The sequence below is a fragment of the Balaenoptera borealis genome (assembly GCF_965194805.1).
Source record: "Balaenoptera borealis genome assembly, chromosome: 16".
In the NCBI taxonomy this organism is placed as follows: Eukaryota; Metazoa; Chordata; class Mammalia; order Artiodactyla; family Balaenopteridae; genus Balaenoptera; species Balaenoptera borealis.
In genome coordinates, this window is record NC_138872.1 from 86,445,990 (window position 1) to 86,468,823 (window position 22,834).

Below are 22,834 nucleotides of genomic sequence, written 5' to 3' on the forward strand. Positions count from 1 at the left end.
AAGCTGATGGAGTGTTTCCCACGCCACACCACTCTGACCTCTCCTCCTGCCTCCCTACCCCAACATTCAAGGGACCCTGTGACTACATGACATGGCTAGCAAGTGGTGGAGAGAATCTTTCAACCCAAACCAGTCTGACTTGAAAGACCAGATCCTTCCAATACCCTTCACTGCTGTGCTAGCTCAGAACATATACGAATTTGGAAAAATAGCCTAAGAAAAATAAATGAAGACAATACAATGGTCTAAAATGATCACCTAGTTTCTATCACACACTTAAACATTATAAGTTAGCACCTTATTTTGGGAGCTAGGGTTTAGGAAGAAGAAGCTAGAAGTAGAATGAAGGTAACTAGAAAGATAAAATGAGGGACTTCCCTGGTGGCACAGTGGTTAAGAATCCACCTGCCAATGCAGGGGACACTGGTTTGAGCCCTGGTCCGGAAGGTCCCACATGCTGCAGAGCAACTAAGCCCATGCGCCACAACTACTCAGCCTGCGCTCTAGAGCCCACGAGCCACAACTACTGAAGCCCGTGCACCACAACTACTGAGCATGCGCTCTAGAGCCCACGACCCACAACTACTGAAGCCCATGTGCCACAACTACTGAAGCCTGTGAGCCTAGAGTCCGTGCTCCACAACAAGAGAAGCCACCGCAATGAGAAGCCTGCGCACCACAACGAAGAGTAGCCCCCGCTCGCCATAACTAGAGAAAGCCCACGCAATAACGAAGACCTAATGCAGCCACAAATAAATTAATTAATTAATTTAAAAATAAAAAAGATAAAATGAAAAAAAAAGCAATAATTGAAGATATATTAGCAGCTGAACCTAGAGGAAAAATGTAGTAATCAATAAGCACATGGAAGCACACGGTTGAATTCAAAAGGCTTTTCTAGTCATTTAGGACTGCAAACATCCCACTTCATGCAAGAATCCCATCTAGAGATACATGGTCCCTCGGGTTTAAAAACTCCACAAAGCTATTCTTCAAACCAGCCTAGATTTCTTTTTTTTTTTTTTTAATATAAACACCAGATGCTCTGCCCTTATCCTAAGTAGTTAAATCTGTTTTCTGGGGGTATGGCCCAGGCACTGGTATTTTTTTTTTTTTTAAAGAAATTCACGTTCTTTTATTTATTTATATATTTATTTATTTATGACTGTGTTGGGTCTTCGTTTCTGTGCGAGGGCCCTCTCCAGCTGCGGCAAGCGGGGACTACTCTTCATCGCGGTGCGCGGGCCTCTCACCATCGCGGCCTCTCTCGTTGCGGAGCACAGGCTCCAGACGCGCAGGCTCAGTAATTGTGGCTCATGGGCCCAGCTGCTCCGCGGCACGCGGGATCCTCCCAGACCAGGGCTCGAACCCGTGTCCCCCGCACCGGCAGGCAGACTCCCAACCACTGCACCACCAGGGAAGCCCCGTAGATTTTTGTTTATACTATCTAACTACTAATAGTACATGTAACACAAATCTACAAGGATTATTAAAGAAGTAAATTTATAAAGCATTTTTAAAAGGCACAAGCCAAGTAATTACAATAAGCATTTAATCACAATTTCACTCCTCATTTTCCACATGTTCTAAATGATTCCCTGGTTTGGGAAAGGATTTGGGATGGAACCAGCTTTCTGAGAAGCAGTGGGAAAGGCTTGCAGAAGGACATTTGAGTTTGAGGTCTTGTTTCACTTGCTTCAGCAAATTATTTCACTGATTTGCAGGTGTGTTTTCTCACCTTAGATCAGTCAATCTTGACATACCTCACAGGTTTCTGTTATGCTCAGGTAAACTGGTATATATAAAAATATTTTTTAAACCATAAGGAGCCATTCAAATAGAAGGCATAATGACACTGATGTTGATAATGATGGAGAAAGAACAGTAGCAAGATGAAGAAGAAGAAAAGGAGGGAGGGAAAGGGTCAAATATAATGACCTTTCATTTATCACATCAGTAATGCTTATGAGAGTTTCTTCCTTAAGTATGGCCAACAACTCAAACTCATATGTTACCCCACGTTCTAATGCTGACACTACTATTAGGTAGCTGTGTAACTTAGGCAAGTCACTGGTCTTAATTTCTTCAAATGTTAATTGAGTAATTTAAGCTAAAGTTCTAAGTTTTCAAAGCTTTCTGGTTCTCCACAAACTTCACTTCAATAAGGTAGTGATTCATTTTCTTTAAAATTCAAATGGTAGTATCCTGTTCATTTCAAGGCCCTGTGATGGGGAAGTAACCATTTTTAACTAAATAAAGAACTAGTCATTATCAATTACAATTATCCTGCTAAGATATAAAAATAATCTTATTTATTTGTTCTTTAAAACATACTTATATCTTATCTTTAGCTTGTATTGTTTTCTAACTTATTAGCCTTGTCCCTCTAACTACATAATAAAAAGCTCTTCAGGCAAGAAAGATTATTAATTCTTCTCATGTCCTTCACAGTACCTAGTAACACACTGGGCATATGCCAGACACTCAGTAAAATTTATGCAAAATGTGTAACATGTAGAAACTCAACTATTCTTTACAATCCTTCCTCCCTCAGCAAAAGGTGTCTCAAAATTGTGAAAACATAATAGCTAAAAATGGAATTCTGTGTATATCTAAAAAACAAGAGATACAAATATTTTTACAATCCTTTTTGCCAACAAAAAGTAGTGGAGGGAAGTATGAATTTACTAACTCAAAACACAGTAGAGAAGGAGATATGGATAAAGGATAAGAAAGCACTCATGTTCGCTGTAACACTACTTTTACATAAGCCGAAATACAAAAGAAGGATATAAAGATTACAAAAGTGAAAAACTGAAAAAATGCTCAAGACTACAACACATGCTTCAAGTAAAAGTGATTGTGGTTATGAATAATTTGAAGAGCTTGATATTTTTTAAGAGGAAAAAAAGCCTTTTTCACAAATCAAATGCAAAACACTTCAATGTTTGTTTCAGAGACATTTCATGTTATAATTGAAGTATAAAGTCCCAGAGTGTTTTAAACTAGTATAATATAATCAGGAAGTTTTATATTAAAAACAGAAAGTCAAAGGGACTATAAAAAGTAAAACCACACAACACTCATTTTGTTCTTAGTACTACTTAGTAAAAGTAGTATTTTATCTGATTCTTAGCAATGTTACCAGTCCTTCACTTGAACAGAAACTAAATTGGTCTATGTAAGTAAGTTGACAACATTTCTTATTCTTGACTTACTTCAAACATTTCAGGCAAATTGAAAACAAAGTGTAAATATGTAAAATTGAATTTCATCTGAATTAGTTGGAGAATCTAAATTGACTGCTCATATTGTTAACTTTATTAATGACTCAATTAGCAAGGTTTTAAGTACCTATAGTTTGAGGATTAACACATATTAAAAATAACAGTGTGAAATAACCCAATTTACAATATCAGGAGATGATAATGATTTTGTAGAGAGAAACAAGGTCTAATAAAAATAATCTAGATTCCTAATACCACTTACTGACAATCACAGCTTTACATCATGCTAAAATTACATACTTGTCTCATTAGCAACTAATCTCACTTACTCTTCTTGCCAAACCAATTATGAGAAATTTTTGGACTCAAAGGAATTAATAGGACACTTGGACCTCTCTCAGTCTTCTCATGACTCAAGTAATTAGCATGCACTTGAATATGAAATCCGTATTGTTTTCCTAAACTGATTAATGAAATGAAGGACATCAAAATGTTATCAACTAATACCAACTAAAGTCCCATATACCAATAGTCCTCAAACAGATATAATAGCTGCCAGAGGTTGACAGGTTCTTTTTGGTCAACTCAGAGACTAACCTGGGGTGTAAATGAGGAGAAGGAAGCAGAGGTAGTTGCTTATCAAATACAGCAAACTATTTATGTGATAAAGGAATATTTTATAGGCAATGCTTTGTATATTAAACAGCTTCTGGACTCTCCCAACTCTTTAGGCACATAATACAAGGTGAACAAATTATTATAGTAGAAATTTGCATTTATATGACACTTTCTTCCAAACAGCTCAAAATGGAAGAACATAAGGCTAAGCCATTTTCTCAAAAGTTCATAAAAAGCCTGGAATTTCTGAAAAGAAATTTGGAAAGCTTGTTTCTCCTGTCAGTCCCTTATTTTCCATGTCCTTTCAACCATTCATTTCAGAAATCAGACTGTAACCGTTCGTTAGACTTTCATATTGTTTCTTCTCCTTCCACAATCCTAAACTCAATAAAAAAGTTTCCATTATACACAGTTATAGCTTCCTCCCCAAGGTTTTCTTACTGACTGAATGAGAGCCTCAAAGCAGACTTCTTTTTACGGACATGTTTTATATTATAAATTAACAGCTCATTAGCTGTCCCTAGCTCTAACTTTTTAAAAGGCTAAATTAATAGTAAGTCAGAAATTAAATTTAGTTTGATTACGGACTTTATATTTCTTTACTAAAACTGAGGCCCGTCAAGAGATCTTTAAATAGTCGTACACAGTGTTTTGAGGACAGTAATTTGACTCTCTCTGAAGCCCATTGCCTGTTAGATCCTATAGATCCTGGTAAATAGTACAAACCCAGAGTCTGGCACAAAATAAGCACTCTCTATATATTTGTTTAAAAGGAGGGAGGGGGGCTGGCATACACATTTTTGAAAATTATCAACGAGATTCAGAAAAGCCCAGTTGCAAATTCTTCCAAAGACACCAGGCCCCGACAAGGCTGAAAACAAACGCAACCTTGCTAGTCTCTTCCCCATGGACGTGAGTAGTGTTAAATATGGTAAAATTAATGAAAAGAAGTTGCTTCTGGCCGTCAATATTATTGCATGAATTTTGTGCCTGAGGTGAAATTTAAAATATTCTCTCATACCAAGTCAAGCAAATCTCTGAAATCTCTAACCAATGATTAAACCACTGATCAGCACAGTTATTTTCCTAGGTCTTAATTCAGAGATGAAGCTTCACCTGATCTGAAATCTTAGAAAGCACTTCCAATTTCCTTGGGAATATGCCTGACAGACTTCTTTTTAATCTCCCTTTAGATAAAGCTCTCTGAAGATCAAAGGGGCCTCACTCAGGCAGATGTGTTTTGCTCTCAATGGCTATGGGGGAAAAACAGACTTTAAGCAGACTGCTCAGAGAATCCTTAAACAATTAGGCATTAAATAGAGAATACAAGCTCTTCAGAAATGTCAATGGATAAGGAAAAGCATGGCATTCACACACACACGAAAAACTTTCCTTGGAAAACCAACCTAGAAATAAGCCCTACCTGGGAAACTAGTCACAATTAAGTAGACGAGCTCTTCATAAATATTTAAAAATACTAAAGAAGTATACATACAGTAACATACATACAGTAACAGTTACATACATACAGTTACATACAGTAACCTGATGCTATTTACCGAAAGTCTTAATTTCTAAAGAATTTCTGATGGAATCACTTAATTGACACAAAATTCCAAATTTAAAATCAGCCTATACATAATCACATAATCAGAAAAATCAGTCTTTAAACCTGACAACATATTGTTACTATTTCATAACTTCATGTAATTAGAGAAAAGCCCAAATTGTGTAAACAGCCCCCAAAATTCCAGAAACTAATTTCTGTTTATATCCTTCCAGAAAACACATCATTGGGCATGAGAAAATCATATTTCACTAGTACTAAAGGAAAACATTCTTCTCTTGGACAACATGAATATCACATGAGGTTAAGAATAAAGAAATGTTGAACATTTATCTGAACTTTTTCACAACTTGAACAACGATTCTCTATGCTTTATTTTTTCCATTCTAAAATATTAAGATAATTATTCATTTCTTGGATATACATCATTATAAATGTCTGAGGCAAAGAACTGCTTAAAATCCTCAACAAATACAGTAACAGTAATGATAATGTCATCTATGTATAACAATTAGAAAGCCAGGAAGCCTAAAAATTATGCAAAAGCAAGATCTCTAATAAACCTGTGATGCATTTTCAGATTTTTCCAAGCACTGTTTCAGTGCATAAGCTAATAAACAAAATCTAATACTAAGGAAAAGTAACTAAATTTTCATTTGGAGAATAAGTTTTAATTAAACACTGTCCAATTAATTTTACTGTAAAATTAGATGTATCTTTAATCCTACCTCTATTTACAAATCCAAAAAAAGTAGAAAAAATCACTAATAAGGAAACTGGTTATAAGACAAATTCTTAAAGGTTTCAACAAACTTTGTTCTTTGTTCTTTGATAGCTACAAAACATGCACTATGATTTCCATTGTATTTTAGTAAAGATAACAATTTTTTTAAAACTTACTATAATAAAGAATTACCTAAAAGCAAATAAACTCACTCAAGGAAAGGAACATCTAGCCCATCTCTCCAAACACCAATAAGACTGTTGTTTTACCAGGTATAGTTTTTATCTATACCAAAAGTACAGTGGGCAACAATTCTTAAATGCCTGTGAATATGGCTCTTAAATTCATGAGTAAAAATATTCTCCTTTTTAACAGAATGTAAGTGGTATTTAGCTTCAATTCAAATGTTGCTCAATATACAAATTTTACTGTTTTCAGTTATTGGCAATTTTTTTTTTTTGAGTTTTTTCTTTCTTTTTTTTTTTTTTAAACATCTTTATTGAAGTATAATTGCCTTACAATGGTGTGTTAGCTTCTGCTTTATAACAAAGTTAATCAGTTATACATATACAATATGTTCCCATATCTCCTCCCTCTTGCGTCTCCCTTCCACCCTCCCTATCCCACCCCTCTAGGTGGTCACAAAGCACCGAGCTGATCTCCCTGTGCTATGCGGCTGCTTCCCACTAGCTATCTATTTTACATTTGGTAGTGTATATATGTCCATGACACTCTCTCACCCTGTCACATCTCACCCCACCCCCTCCCCATATCCTCAAGTCCATTCTCTAGTAGGTCTGTGTCTTTATTCCCATCTTGCCACTAGGTTCTTCATGGCCTTTTTTTTTTTTTTTTTCCTTAGATTCCGTATATATGTGTTAGCATACTGTATTTGTTTTTCTCTTTCTGACTTACTTCACTCTGTATGACAGACTCTAACTCCATCCACCTCATTACAAATACCTCCATTTCATTTCTTTTTATGGCTGAGTAATATTCCATTGTATACATGTGCCACATCTTCTTTATCCATTCATCTGTCGATGGACATTTAGGTTGCTTCCATGTCCTGGCTATTGTAAATAGAGCTGCAATGAACATTTTGGTACATGACTCTTTTTGAACTATGGTTTTCTCAGGGTATATGCCCAGTAGTGGGATTGCTGGATCGTATGGTAGTTCTATTTGTAGTTTTTTAAGGAACCTCCATACTGTTCTCCATAGTGGCTGTATCAATTTACATTCCCACCAACAGTGCAAGAGAGTTCCCTTTCCTCCACACCTTCTCCAGCATTTATTGTTTCTAGATTTTTTGATGATGGCCATTCTGACCGGTGTGAGATGATATCTCATTGTCGTTTTGATTTGCATTTCTCTAATGATTAATGATGTTGAGCATTCTTTCATGTGTCTGTAGGCCATCTGTATATCTTCTTTGGAGAAATGTCTATTTAGGTCTTCTGCCCATTTTTGGATTGGGTTGTTCATTTTTTTGTTATTGAGCTGCATGAGCTGCTTATAAATCTTGGAGATTAATCCTTTGTCAGTTGCTTCATTTGCAAATATTTTCTCCCATTCTGATGGTTGTCTTTTGCTCTTGTTTATGGTTTCCTTTGCTGTGCAAAAGCTTTTAAGTTTCATTAGGTCCCATTTGTTTATTTGTGTTCTTATTTCCATTTCTCTGGGAGCTGGGTCAAAAAGAATCTTGCTGTGATGTATGTCATAGAGTGTTCTGCCTATGTTTTCCTCTAAGAGTTTGATAGTGTCTGGTCTTACACTTAGGTCTTTAATCCATTTTGAGTTTATTTTTGTGCATGGTGTCAGGGAGTGTTCTAATTTCATACTTTTACATGTATCTGTCCAATTTTCCCAGCACCACTTATTGAAGAGGCTGTCTTTTCTCCACTGTATATGCTTGCCTCCTTTATCAAAGATAAGGTGACCATATGTGCGTGGGTTTATCTCTGGGCTTTCTATCCTGTTCCATTGATCTATATTTCTGTTTTTGTGCCAGTACCATATGGTCTTGATTACTGTAGCTTTGTAATATAGTCTGAAGTCAGGGAGCCTGATTCCCCCAGCTCCACTTTTCGTTCTCAAGATTGCTTTGGCTATTCGGGGTCTTTTGTGTTTCCATACAAATTGTGAAATTTTTTGCTCTAGTTCTGTGAAAAATGCCAGTGGTAGTTTGATAGGGATTGCACTGAATCTGTAGATTTCTTTGGGTAGTAGAGTCATTTTCACAATGTTGATTCTTCCAATCCAGGAACATGGTATATCTCTCCATCTATTTGTATCATCTTTAATTTCTTTCATCAGTGTCTTATAATTTTCTGCATACAGGTCTTTTGTCTCCTTAGGTAGATTTATTCCTAGATATTTTATTCTTTTTGTTGCAATGGTAAACGGGAGTGTTTTCTTAATTTCACTTTCAGATTTTTCGTCATTAGTGTATAAAAATGCAAGAGATTTCTGTGCATTAATTTTGTATCCTGCTACTTTACCAAATTCATTGATTAGCTCTAGGAGTTTTCTGGTAGCATCTTTAGGATTCTCTATGTATAGTATCATGTCATCTGCAGTGACAGCTTTACTTCTTCTTTCCCAATATGGATTCCTTTTATTTCTTTGTCTTCTCTGATTGCTGTGGCTAACACTTCCAAAACTATGTTGAATTATAGTGGTGACAGTGGGCAACCTTGTCTTGTTCCTGATCTTAGTGGAAATGGTTTCAGTTTTTCACCATTGAGGACGATGTTGGCTGTGGGTTTGTCATATATGGCCTTTATTATGTTGAGGAAAGTTCCCCCCATGCCTACTTTCTGCAGGGCTTTTATCATAAATGGGTGTTGAATTTTGTCGAAAGCTTTCTCTGCATCTATTGAGATGATCATATGGTTTTTCTCCTTCAATTTGTTATATGGTTTATCACATTGACTGATTTGCGTGTATTGAAGAATCCTTGCATTCCTGGGATAAACCCCACTGGATCATGGTGTATGATCCTTTTAATGTGCTGTTGGAGTCTGTTTGCTAGTATTTTGTTGAGGATTTTTGCATCTATGTTCATCAGTGATATTGGCCTGTAGTTTTCTTTCTTTGTGACATCTTTGTCTGGTTTTGGTATCAGGGTGATGGTGGCCTCATAGAATGAGTTTGGGAGTGTTCCTCCCTCTGCAATATTTTGGAAGAGTTTGAGAAGGATGGGTGTTAGCTCTTCTCTAAATGTTTGATAGAATTCACCTGTGAAGCCATCTGGTCCTGGGCTTTTGTTTGTTGGAAGGTTTTTAATCACAGTTTCAATTTCAGTGCTTGTGATTGGTCTGTTCATATTTTCTATTTCTTCCTGGTTCAGTCTCGGCAGTTTATGCATTTCTAAGAATCTGTCCATTTCTTCCAGGTTGTCCATTTTATTGGCGTAGAGTTGCTTGTAGTAATCTCTCATGATCGTTTGTATTTCTGCAGTGTCAGTGGTTACTTCTCCTTTTTCATTTCTAATTCTATTGATTTGAGTCTTCTCCCTTTTTCTCTTCATGAGTCTGGCTAACGGTTTATCAACTTTGTTTATCTTCTCAAAGAACCAGCTTTTAGTTTTATTGATTTTTGCTATTGTTTCCTTCATTTCTTTTTCATTTATTTCTGACCTGATCTTTATGATTTCTTTCGTTCTGCTAGCTTTGGGGTTTTTTTGTTCTTCTTTCTCTAATTGCTTTAGGTGCAAGGTTAGGTTGTTTATTCGAGATGTTTCCTGTTTCTTGAGGTAGGCTTGTATTGCTATAAAATTCCCTCTTAGCACTGCTTTTGCTGCGTCCCATAGGTTTTGGGTCGTCGTATCTCCATTGTCATTTGTTTCTAGGTATTTTTTGATTTCCCCTTTGATTTCTTCAGTGATCACTTAATTATTAAGTAGTGTATTGTGTAGCCTCCATGTGTTTGTATTTTTTACAGATCTTTTCCTGTAATTGATATCTAGTCTCATAGCATTGTGGTCGGAAAAGATACTTGATAGGATTTCAATTTTCTTAAATTTACCAAGGCTTGATTTGTGACCCAAGATATGATCTATCCTGGAGAATGTTCCATGCGCACTTGAGAAAAATGTGTATTCTGTTGTTTTTGGGTGGAATGTCCTATAAATATCAATTAAGTCCATCTTGTTTAATGTATCATTTAAAGCTTGTGTTTCCTTATTTATTTACATTTTGGATGATCTGTCCATTGGTGAAAGTGGGGTGTTAAAGTCCCCTACTATGATTGTGTTGCTGTCGATTTCCCCTTTTATGGCTGTTAGTATTTACCTTATGTATTGAGGTGCTCCTATGTTGGGTGCATAAATATTTACAATTGTTATACCTTCCTCTTGGATCAATCCCTTGATCATTATATAGTGTCCTTCTTTGTCTCATAATATTCTTTATTTTAAAGTCTATTTTGTCTGATATGAGAATTGCTACTCCAGCTTTCTTTTGATTTCCATTTGCATGGAATATCTTTTTCCATCCCCTCACTTTCAGTCTGTATGTGTCTCTAGGTCTGAAGTGGGTCTCTTGTAGACAGCATATATATGGGTCTTGTTTTTGTATCCATTCAGCCAGTCTGTGTCTTTTGGTGGGAGCATTTAATCCATTTACATTCAAGGTAATTATCGATATGTATGTTCCTATTCCCATTTTCTTAAACGTTTTGGGTTTGTTATTGTAGGTGTTTTCCTTCTCTTGTGTTTCTTGCCTAGAGAAGTTCCTTTAGCATTTGTTGTAAAGCTGGTTTGGTGGTGCTGAACTCTCTCAGCTTTTGCTTGTCTGTAAAGGTTTTAATTTCTCCATCACATCTGAATGAGATCCTTGCTGGGTAGAGTAATCTTGGTTGTAGGTTTTTCTCCTTCATCACTTTAAGTATATCCTGCCACTCCCTTCTGGCTTGCAGAGTTTCTGCTGAAAGATCAGATGTTAACCTTATGGGGATTCCCTTGTGTGTTATTTGTTGTTTTTCCCTTGCTGCTTTTAATATGTTTTCTTTATATTTAATTTTTGACAGTTTGATTAATATGTGTCTTGGCGTGTTTCTCCTTGGGTTTATCCTGTATGGGACTCTCTGTGCTTCCTGGACTTGATTAACTATTTCCTTTCCCATATTAGGGAAGTTTTCAACTATAATCTCTTCAAATATTTTCTCAGTCCCTTTCTTTTTCTCTTCTTCTTCTGGGACCCCTATAATTCGAATGTTGGTGCGTTTAATGTTGTCCCAGAGGTCTCTGAGACTGTCCTCAGTTCTTTTCATTCTTTTTTCTTTATCCTGCTCTGCAGTAGTTATTTCCACCATTTTATCTTCCAGGTCACTTATCCTTTCTTCTGCCTCAGTTATTCTGCTATTGATCCCATCTAGAGTATTTTTAATTTCATTTATTGTGTTTTTCATCGTTGCTTGGTTCCTCTTTAGTTCTTCTACGTCCTTGTTAAATGTTTCTTGCATTTTGTCTATTCTATTTCCAAGATTTTGGATCATCCTTACTATCATTATTCTGAATTCTTTTTCAGGTAGACTACCTATTTCCTCTTCATTTGTTAGGTCTGGTGTGTTTTGACCCTGCTCCTTCATCTGCTGTGTGTTTTTCTGTCGTCTCATTTTGCTTATCTTACTGTGTTTGGGGTCTCCTTTTCACAGGCTGCAGGTTCGTAGTTCCCGTTGTTTTTGGTATCTGTCCCCAGTGGGTAAGGTTGGTTCAGTGGGTTGTGTAGGCTTCCTGGTGGAGGGGACTATTGCCTGTGTTCTGGTGGATGAGGTTGAATCTTGTCTTTCTGGTGGGCACGTCCACGTCTGGTGGTGTGTTTTGGGGTGTCTGTGTCCTTATGATTTTAGGCAGCCTCTCTGCTAATGGATGGGGCTGTGTTCCTGTCTTGCTAGTTGTTTGGCATAGGGTGTCCAGCACTGTAGCTTGCTGGTCGTTGAGTGAAGCTGGGTCTTGATGTTGAGATGGAGATCTCTGAGAGATTTTTGCCGTTTGGTATTACGTGGAGCTGGTAGGTCTCTTGTGGACCAGTGTCCTGAAGTTGGCTCTCCCACCTCAGAGGCACAGCCCTGATGCCTGGCTGGAGCACCAAGAGCCTTTCATCCACACAGCTCAGAATATAAGGGAGAAAAAAATAGAAAGAAAGAAAGAGGATAAAATAAAATAAAATAAAGCTATTATAATAAAATATAAGAAAAAAAATTATTAAGAGTAAATGTATTCAGAAAAAATTTTTTTTTAATTTTTAAAAATAGATTTATTAATTTTTTATAGTAAAAAATAAGAAAAAAATGTTTAAGAAAAATTAAGAAAAAAAAAATTTTAATTTTTAAAAATAAAAAATATGAAAAAACTTATTAAAAAATTTTTTAATTTCTAAAAATAGAAAGTATGGAAAAAAGTATTAAGAAAACATATATTAGGAAAAAAAAATTTTTTTAAGTAAAAAAAAAAAAAAAAAAAATGGACAGACCTAACCCTAGGTCTAATGGTGAAAGCAAAGCTATTCAGACAAAAATCTCACCCAGAAGCATACACATATACACTCACAAAAAAAAAGGAAAAGGGGAAATTAATATATCCTGCTCCTAAAGTCCACCTTTTGAATTTGGGATGATTCGTTGTCTATTCAGGTATTCAACAGATGCAGGCACATCAAGTTGTTTGTGGAGCTTTAATCCACTGCTTCTGAGGCTGCTGGGAGAGATTTCCCTTTCTCTTCTTTGTTCATACAGCTCCCAGCGTTCAGCTTTGGATTTGGACCCGCCTCTGCGTGTAGGTCGCCTGAGGGCGTCCGTTCCCCCGCCCAGACAAAAGGGGGTTAAAGGAGCAGCTGCTTCAGGGGCTCTGGCTCACTCAGGCCGGGGGAGGGAGCGGTATGGTGGAGGCGGGGCGAGCCTGCGGAGTCAGAGGCGTCGTGACGTTGCAGCAGCCTGAGGCGCGCAGTGTGTTCTCCCGGGGAAGTTGTCCCCGGATCACGGGAGCCTGGCAGTGGCGAGCTGCACCGGCTCCCGGGAGGGGCGGTGTGGAGAGTGACCTGTGCTCGCACACAGGCTTCTTGGTGGCGGCAGCAGCAGCCTTAGCGTCTCCTACCAGTCTCTGGGGTCTGCGCTGATGGCCGCGGCTCGCGCCCATCTCTGGGGTCCGCGCTGTTAGCCGCGGCTCGCGCCCGCCTCTGGAGTTCGTCTAGGCGGCGCTCTGAATCCCCTCTCCTTGCGCGCCGCGAAACAAAGAGGCAAGAAAAAGTCTCTTGCCTCTTCGGCGGCTGCAGACCTCCTCTCCGGCTCCCTCCCGGCTCGCTGCGGCACGCCAACCCCTTCAGGCTGTGTTCACGCCGCCAACCCCAGTCCTCTCCCTGCGATCCAACCGAAGCCCACGCCTCAGCTCCCAGCCCCGCCCACCCCGGCGGGTGAGCAGACAAGCCTCTCGGGCTGGTGAGCGCTGCTCGGCGCTGAGCCTCTGTGCGGGAATCTCTCCGTTTTTCCCTCTGCGCCCCTGTTGCTGTGGGATCCGCGCTGATAGCCGCAGCTCACACCCGTCTCTGGATTTCGTTCAGGCAGCGCTCTGAATCCCCTCTCCTTGCGCGCCGCGAAACAAAGAGGCAAGAAAAAGTCTCTTGCCTCTTCAGCAGCTGCAGACTTTTTCCCGGACTCCCTCCCGGCTAGCACCAAAGCCCGAGCCTCAGCTCCCAGCCCCCGCCCGCCCCGGCGGGTGAGCAGACAAGCCTCTCGGGCTGGTGAGTGCTGGTTGGCGCCGAGCCTCTGTGCGGGAGTCTCTCCGCTTTGCCCTCCGCACCCCTGTGGCTGCGCTCTCCTCCGCGGCTCCAAAGCTTCCCCCCTCTGCCACCCGCAGTCTCTGCCCGCAAAGGGGCTTCCTAGTGCCTGGAAACCTTTCCTCCTTCACGGCTCCCTCCCACTGGCGCAGGTCCCATCCCTATTCTTTTGTCTCTGTTATTTCTTTTTTCTTTTACCCTACCCAAGTACGTGGGGATTTTCTTGCCTTTTGGGAGGTCTGACGTTTTCTGCCAGCGTTCAGTGGGTGTTCTGTAGGAGCAGTTCCACGTGTAGATGTATTTCTACTGTATCTGTGGGAAGGAAGGTGATCTCCGCGTCTTACTCTTCCGCCATCTTGCCCCTACCTCTGAGTTTTTTCTTAATAAGAATCGAAAGAGACCCTTTGGTCATAGGATTGTGACCAAAGGAAGGTAAATAGGATAACACAGATGAATCACTTTGTAAATGGAAAAGTGCTATCCAGATGGTAGCTGTTACTAAGCGATAATGCTGATATGTTTGCATATAGGCTCCCATCAAGAGATCTGCACGGAGAAACACTAAAGGAAACTCCTCAAGCCCCTCGTTCTCTCATCACGGCTAGAAAGCTTGGCAATTTTTAAAAGTATTTTTTTTCTACCGTGAAAGTAACATGTGCTTATAGAAAAATTTTTTTTACTGATTTCACTAAAAATAACACATTGTCTCCATGAAGCACAGATCAAAGTATAAAGAAGTAAAAAGTAGCCTAAATTCTGCCACCCAGGTATAAACACATTTATCAACATTTTGTGCCTTTCCTTACTAACTACATGTATTGCTGTTTTCACATAGTTGACTATACACACACACACACACACACACACACACAGACAGATATACGGAGAGAGAGAGAGAGAGAGACAGATTTTACAGAGAGAGAGAGACAGAAAGAGACAGAAAGAGATATTTTGTGCCTTTCCTTACTAACTACACGTATTGTTGTTTTCACATAGTTGACTACACACACACACACAAACACACACACACACACACATACATATGGAGAGAGAGAGAGAAAGAGACAGATTTTTACCAGCATATTTATCAAAGGAACTAAAGACACTAATGGTACGTAATGTTTACCATGGATGATTCGTGAGTATTTCCAACTTAAAAAACTCAACGCCTCCAGTCATTTCACATCAATTTAAAGACACAGTAAATCATTAGTCAAAATCCTAAGCTATGAAAATTCCCTTTATGTTGTTCAATTCAACTCTGCTATGGAGAACGGGGGTGGGGGAATACTTTGTGTAATCCTCTTGACAGATTATCATAATCATTTGGATAGTTCTGCCATTACTACAAATGCTACAATAGAAAAGGAGCCAGTTATTATTTTATGTAATAAGCAAGAATGACAAGCAATTTCATATGAACTGTGGATATGGAACATGGCTCAAAAAACAGATATACTCATTCTGAGATAAGAGTGGATGAAGATGGGTAAACCTGCCAGAAACAGTGCAAGGCTGAGCTCATGGCCCAGGCTAAAGAATCCAACTGACAAGACACAACCCAACTGAATTCTTGAGGTTAGGACACAAGCTAGATAAGAATCCTGTCTGTGAAAGAAAAACATTCACTTTGTTCTGCGGGTGAGCACCCAGAATTTACCCACTATCAGAGAGAAAGTGTACTGTGATACTGCCGTGCTTCCCATTATTCCCTCTTTTGGGAAGAAGCATCTATGATGGAAGATCTCATTGTCTGTTTCATACCCTGCAGAACGCAGCTCTCAGAACTGGCATATAAAGCGAAGAATCTGCCTGAGGACCCTCAGGCTCTCTCCGTATCCCAAGAACTGAACAAAAGTTAGTTTCCCATGAGTGTCCATGTGTCAAATCATGACTGCCAACGTGTCCAACAGTCCCGTTCTATGAGGCAGAAGTCAAGGCATAGCCGGTAGCAAAACCTCACCTTCTAACACAGTTGTCCATTTGAGGAGAGAAAAGCCAGCACACCTCCTGAAAGTGGAATTCATTCAAAGGGATCCATGTCTATGCTTTACTATCAGTCCAAGAAAAAAAGAGTGATGGAAAATTACTGCAACAACTTTTATTCAGGAAGGACTTGGTCCATGTGAACATGTCTCAGGTGTGGTTAATACAAAATTCTCCTCAACATGTCCCTATGGTTGGTTGGGTATTTAGACCTATGGCTAACTCAGTGTTGACCCCCTGAAATGCTCCGTCGTAGGATGTAAAATGCTTCAGTAACCACCAACACCGTGCTCTAAGCTGGCTCACCAGGCACTCCTTCCAGACCTTCCAAGTCCTGTGCCTGAATGGTCAGATAAGTGAATGATAAGAAAAAATGGGTCCACCTCCCTTTGTGGGTCTTTCCCATCCTCCATTAAATGGTTAAACAGGAAGAGTATGTTCTCAGTGTATGGGGGGGCTTGATTCCACCAACAACCTAACAGTATACAAACTTCAGCAATTAGAGCGATGAAAAGCCATTCAAAGAAGAAAGGAAACTGTTCATAGTAATACCTATGACAGGAAAAACAATGGTCAGGGACACCAGAGTATCTCTACTAGAAATATCTCCTCTCAAACTTAGGCTTCAATTGCTGAGATCTCAAATTATGCTGAGGTTACTCATTATGTTTTATGTACCTACTTCTCCTAATTTTCATTTTTGGTTTAAATAGTTTTATTCATAGTTGAATTTGCATGTGTTATAAAAATGTTGGAAAAAATTATGATAATCTCTAGAGAATGCCATCCATTGTCACTAGTGACAAACTGGACATGAGGGCCTCTGCTTCATCTCAGAAGCCGAACCATATCACAAATCAAAAAGTCCACTGCAGAGTTCATCCTTAGAATTCCACTAATCACTTTGAACTGGAGGCCCAACTCCAATTTGCTTTGGGAGCTCCCTACTTGTAGCCTCACTTATACAGTTGTCTCCACCACACTCAAATTTTCTGACTCGATTTCTGTAGGAGTTTGTGCCCTTCCTTTCCAAAGTCTTCCTCTAAGTGTACCTTCAGTTAGTAATAATGTTAGACTTGGCGACACAAAGTATATTATTTTTAAAATACTCAACAGATACTATAGTTCAGTGTCAAATACTAAAGGAAAATCATATAAATGTATATTTTCTCCAGATAAGGACTAATTTAATGTACAATATAAAGTCAAGACTTACCTTGTAATAATCTGCTATTAAAAACTTGAACTGAGGGCTTCCCTGGTGGCGCAGTGGTTGAGAATCTGCCTGCTAATGCAGGGGACATGGGTTCGAGCCCTGGTCTGGGAAGATCCCACATGCCGCGGAGCAACTAGGCCTGTGAGCCACAATTACTGAGCCTGCGCGTCTGGAGCCTGTGCTCCGCAACAAGAGAGGCCGCGACAGTGAGAGGCCCCCGCTTGCCACAACCAGAGAAAGCCCTCGCACAGAAACGAAGACCCAACACAGCCATAAATAAATAAATAAATAAATAAATAAATAAATAAATAAATAAATAAATAAATAAATAAATAAATAAAATTAAAAAAAAAAAAAAACTTGAACTGAGAAATATGTCGTAAAATTGAAATATATTTCAGCCAGAATACTTTATGTGTATAAGTATACTCATATGTACACATACAATGAATGTTAAAAATGTACTATGAAGCAGGTATTAAGCAAATACTTATTATCATATTCTAAATGTTGTCTTAAAAAACAACTTTTCTTAAAAAAAGTAATTGACAGAAGGAAAAGACATTTCAAGTTTTAACTTTTCTATCTTGCTTTAACATAGGAAAACAGTTTCTCTATCCCAAAAATTGCTTTATATACATGAAATGTGCACTTACGTATTTCACTCAGAGAAAAATGTATCAGTGTAACAGTACACAGAAATAAGTACATAAAATATTTTTAAATGACTTTTACAATTGGTAAAAAAAAAAAAAAAAAAGTCATAGTTAAAACATACTAAAAGGCATTTGTTTGTTTTTAGATTAAAGCTACCAGAAAAAGAGAGGAACATTTTACATCTGCATGGCCCTCTGAGTCCAAAAGCTCCAAAGATGGGGAAAATGGCCCTGAGTTTTCAGATGCCTGGAGTGGTATAAAAGAGGAACTATGGGGCCCACATACCTGGAATATGTCAAAGTTCAGGTTTCTAAGTCACCATTAAATGCAAAAATTACAATAGAAAGAATAATACACAAAAGTCATGGATTAAAAGATACAGTACTGTAGAGATGTCAGTTGTCCCCAAGTTGATCTGTAGACAATATAGTCCCGTTCAAAATCTTTGCAGAGTATTTGTGTGTGTGTGTGTGTGTATGTCTCTGTGTGTGTGATTTGACACACTGATTCTACAAACTTATATGAAAATACAGAAAGGTCAATAATGATCAAAAAAGAATTAAAGAACAAATTTAGAGACTTTCATTTTCAAGTGTAAATCCTATTTATTAAACTAGAGTAATTAAAATAGTGTGGTAACAGTGCAACAACAGACAAAAGAGAACAATGAAACAGAATCCCTATTTGCTTGAGCAAAAAGAAAGAGTCCTACACATATACAGTCGTTTGATTTAGGACAAACGTGACACTGCAGTGCACTGGAGACAAGACGATCGTAATGATGATGCGCCAAACAGACATACATGTGGAAAAAAACAAATCTTGTACTCTATCTCATACCATATATAAAAACAAATTTCAGACAGACCGTATACTTGTAGATTATTCTATTTCCCATCAGTACTCTGACCATAAAGGTGATTTAAAACAAAAACAAAACAAAAAAAAAAAATGAAGAAAACAGGAGGGAGGGCTCTTGAAAATAATACTATATTAGCAGACAAAAGAACAGGTAAGTGGGAAGATCGATTAAGAAAACCTCCCTGTATACAGAACAAAAAGGAAAAGACTTGTACAAAAGAAGGGGAAAAACAGCTAGAAGATAAATCCAGATTTAACTGAAATATAGAAGAAGTTCATTTATTCCTTCATTCAACAAATATTTATTGTACAGAGTACTTATACTGTAAAGACAGTGTTCTAGGCACTTGGGATAAAACAATGAAAAAAAGAGATAAAACTCTCTCTAGTTTTAGAGCTTATATTCTGGCAGAGTTGTATAAAGTAAGAAGAGAGACACAAGAGGAAAGATATTACCAAAGAGATAATATTAGACATTTTCCCAGGGAAGAAAAACAGTTTCCAGATTAAAGTAGCCCACCAAGACCCAGCCCAATGCCACAACACCACACTGAGGTATATCAATGAAAAATTTCAAAACATCAAAGATAAAGAGACATCTTAAAGTATTAATCTTCTTATATGTCAAATACAAGAATCAGAACACCATTTGATCTCCCAAGAGAATCACTGGAGGCTGGAAGGCAGTGGCAACACTTTGAAAATTCTGAAGGAAAATAATTCTCAATTAAGAAGTTCATACCTAGACAAGTGTAAGAGTAAAACAGGTATTTTCAAAGATCAAAAGGGTCTAAGAATGAACATCTCACACGTGCATTCTCAGGGAACTCCTAGAGGGTATGTTTCAACAAGCAAGAAGCAAAATAACAAAGGAGACGTGGAATCCCGCGAACTAGAGACAACAAAGGAGACCAGTGAAGGAAGCGGGTGGCGTGGTGGCGATGTGAAGTTCGAAGATGGGGGCTGCACGGAAGGCCCAGAAAACGAGCAGCTCAGGTTGAAGTCTGGCTCTGGGGGGGAAACACCTCTAAGATGAAAAAGGAGCCGGTAAGCCACCTGATGTGTTTGACTGTATTAAGCTGAATTTCACAGAGTTCAAGGATAAACCAGTAACAGGGATATAGAAAACCTGTGAAGAAAAGAAATATCCTCCATAGTACACTGTGTGGGCCAGCTATGGACAATAATTATAGTCATAACAATGTAAGCACCATGTTCAGATTCAACCAAAAGTTGTGAAATTGGGAGGATGAAAGGAGGGGAGAGGACAACGTGTATAATATGGGTGGCAATAGGCTGGGGAAAGGCACAAGAATCAGCTAAAAGAGTTAAATCCTCACCCCACAAGAACTGCGAAAGATAAAAAGAAGAAATGAATTGGTTAGGGATGCCAGGATTGGAGGAACAGCAAAATGGCAGCACATGTTATGAACACCCACCTAACAGATAAAAACAAACCAGGCCTGGTGTTTCCCAATCTCTAAACTAGTAAAGGAGGCAGCTAAGGTGGGCTCATTCCTTCCCTTGGTCGGTAAGAATCTCAGCAATGACACCAGGCAAGCACAGCAACACCAGAAAGGGGGTTCAACTAAGAACCTCACTGAGAATAAGCAGCCAGAAGCAATGCTCCTCTTCCCTACCAGGTCTGAGACTCAATTTCCCCAAAGCAACCATGCAGCCCAGACTGGGGAAACACCTTCTGTACCCTCAGTAGGCACCAGCAGGAATCAGTGCAAGTCCTGCAGGCACCAGAAGAACAAAACAGATCGAAACAGCAAGACCAAGGCTCTAAAAAGTAAGGTGTCACTGGAACCACTAAAAAAAGTAGACTAGAATCTGAATGCTGAACCTAAACAAGGTGACTGTTGGCTAAAATAAAAGGTTTAAGCAAGACCAAGAGTCTCCCACCATGATAGGCAAAATGTCTAAGACACAATTAAAAATCATACATCACACCAAACACCAGGAAAATCACAACTTGAATGAGAAAAGACTATTGACTGATGCCAACACTAAGATGCACTGGTTAGAATTACCTAACAAGAGCTTTTAAGTAGCCATCATAAAGATGCATCAATAAGCAATTACAAATTCTCTTGGAACAAATTTTTTAAAAAAAAGAAAAGATAATCTCAGCAAAAAATAAAATAGAAGTTATAAAAAAGAAACTGAACAAAATTTACAGAATTGAAAAACACAGTAATAGAAATGAAAAAAGAAACTTGCTGCAAGTGCTTAATAGGACAGTGTAGATCACAGGATAGAACTGGTGAACTTGAAAATAAAACAGTACAATTTACCAATCAGAACGAGAAAAAAATACACCAGGGGAAAAATATGACAGAGACTCAGGACCTGTAGTGAAATAACAAAAGATACAAAATTTGTATCACTGGAATCCCAGAAGGAGAGGTGAAAGCTAGTGGGGCAGAAAGAGTATATGAAGAAATAATGACTATTTTCCAAATTTAGCCAAAAAAACATAAAACCTACAGATTCAAGAAGCTGAATGAATCTCAAAAAGGATAAATGCCAAAAAATCCGTATCAAGACAAATTAATGAAAACTTAAAAATTACTGAAATCAGTGAGAGAGAAACAACACCTTACTTACAGAGGGATAACAACTCAAATGACAAATTTCTCAGCAGAAACCATGAAGGCCAGAAGGAAGTGACACATTTTTCAAGTGCTGAAAGAAAAAAACTGTCAACCATAACTTCTATATCAACAAAATTATCCTTGAGAAATGAAGAAAAAATAAAAACATTCCGAGACAAAGGAAAACTGAAAGAATTCATGACTAATAAACCTTTTCTTGAAGAATGTCAATCATTCCCCCAAATTGATCTATTGGTCTGACATGACTTCTATCACAATCCCAGTACAAACAGACATTGCAGACATAGACAAGATTATTCAAAAAGTTACATGAAAAGGCGAATAACTACAACAATCTTGACAGAGAAGAACAAAATGAAAGGAATCACATTACCCAATATTAAGCCCTACTATAATACTACATTAATCAAAACTGTGTGATATTGGCAGCAGGACAGATACACAGATCAATGGAACAAAATAGAGAACCCAGAAATATATACACATAACTATGCCCAACTTACTTTTGACAAAGATGCAAAAACAACTCAATGAAAGAACGAACAGTCTTTTCAACACATAGAGCTGGAACAACTGGGCAACCATGGGTTTAAAAAAAAAAAAAAAAGAACCTCAACCTAAAGTGTCACCTCTTATGCTAAAATTAACTCAAAATGGATCACAGATGTAAGTATAAAGCTTAAAACTCTGTAAGTTTAGGGGAAAAATCTTCCGGAACTAATGGTAAGAAAATAATTCTTAGACTTGACTCTAAATTAAACACATAAATCCATACAGGAAAAACCGGTAAATTGGACTTCATCAAAATTTAAAACTTTTGCTCTGTAAAGACCCTGTTAAGAGGATGAAAAAAACTACAGACTGGGAGAAAATATTTGCAAACCCACATATCCAATAAAGAACAAGTGTCTGAATATATAAAGAACTATCAAAACTCAACAGTAGGGAATTCCCTGGCAGCACAGTGGTTAGGGCTCTGCGCTTTCACTGCCGAGGGCTCAGGTTCAATCCCTGGTCAGGAAACTAAGATCCTGCAAGCTGAACGGTGGGGCCAAAAAAACCAAAAAAACAAAAAAAACCTCAACAATAAAAAGGAAAAAAAGCCAACCCGATCATAAAATGGGCAAACAACATGAACAGACATCAAAAGATGTTCAACATCAATAACCATTAGAGCACTGTGAAATCACAATAAGATATTACTACATACTTATCAGAATGTCTAAATTTAAAAAATGATTATACCAAGTACTGGCAAGAATGCAGAGAAACTGTGCCATTCATACATTGCTGGTGGAATACTAAAGTGGCACAGCCACTCTGGAAAATAGTTTGATAGTGTCTTATAAAACTAAATATGCAATTACTATACAACACAGCAACTGCACATTTGGGCATTGCCCCAGAGAAATGAAAAATTACGTCCACACAAAAACCTGCACATAAATGTTCACAGTAGCTTTACTGGCAATAGCCAAAAACTAGAAATAACCCAGATGTCCTCCAACAGGCAAATGGTTAAACATACCATAGCAGATCAATATCACGGGATACTCCTCAGCAATAAAAAGGAATGAAC

The 22,834-nt window shown here is 38.2% G+C and overlaps 1 protein-coding gene across 9 annotated transcripts in view; it reads right to left on the minus strand.

Annotated features, from left to right (window-relative positions):
* Positions 1-22,834, minus strand: part of SDK1 (sidekick cell adhesion molecule 1) — an 829,158-nt gene that overhangs the window by 656,609 nt on the left and 149,715 nt on the right. The window lies entirely within an intron of this gene.